Here is a 407-nt window from a genome sequence, read left to right on the forward strand (position 1 = left end):
CAAATATCAACTTCACATCTACAGTTACAATAACTACTATGTTCTAAGCAACAGAAAAAGACCAAAAATATAAATTTAAGCTTAGCAGACTTATTTCTTGATTCTAAAAATTTTCAAGTCACCAATGTGTACTCCTAATTAAATAATTTTTCAAACTTCTAAATCTATATCTCATTTCCTGAGGACTCCATAACCCAATGACAACAGCCCAAAACTTACAGAAAGACACCATCCACTTCATTAGGTTGAAGCCTGAAACTGAAAATCCAACAGCTGTGTCTAAAATCAGTCCTCTTTCCTGTTATTTTTTTGTTTTCTTCTTCTCCTTTCTTATGCTAAACTCTTTAAAAGGAAGGTTCATACACTGCATAAAATTACTTAGTCTTTCTCCTAATATCTTTATGTAC

The 407-nt window shown here is 31.4% G+C and overlaps 1 protein-coding gene across 1 annotated transcript in view; it reads right to left on the bottom strand.

Annotated features, from left to right (window-relative positions):
* Positions 1–407, bottom strand: part of LOC119585886 (UDP-N-acetylglucosamine--peptide N-acetylglucosaminyltransferase 110 kDa subunit-like) — a 62,807-nt gene that overhangs the window by 62,088 nt on the left and 312 nt on the right.

Source organism: Penaeus monodon, chromosome 20, assembly GCF_015228065.2.
Source record: "Penaeus monodon isolate SGIC_2016 chromosome 20, NSTDA_Pmon_1, whole genome shotgun sequence".
NCBI classification, from domain to species: domain Eukaryota; kingdom Metazoa; phylum Arthropoda; class Malacostraca; order Decapoda; family Penaeidae; genus Penaeus; species Penaeus monodon.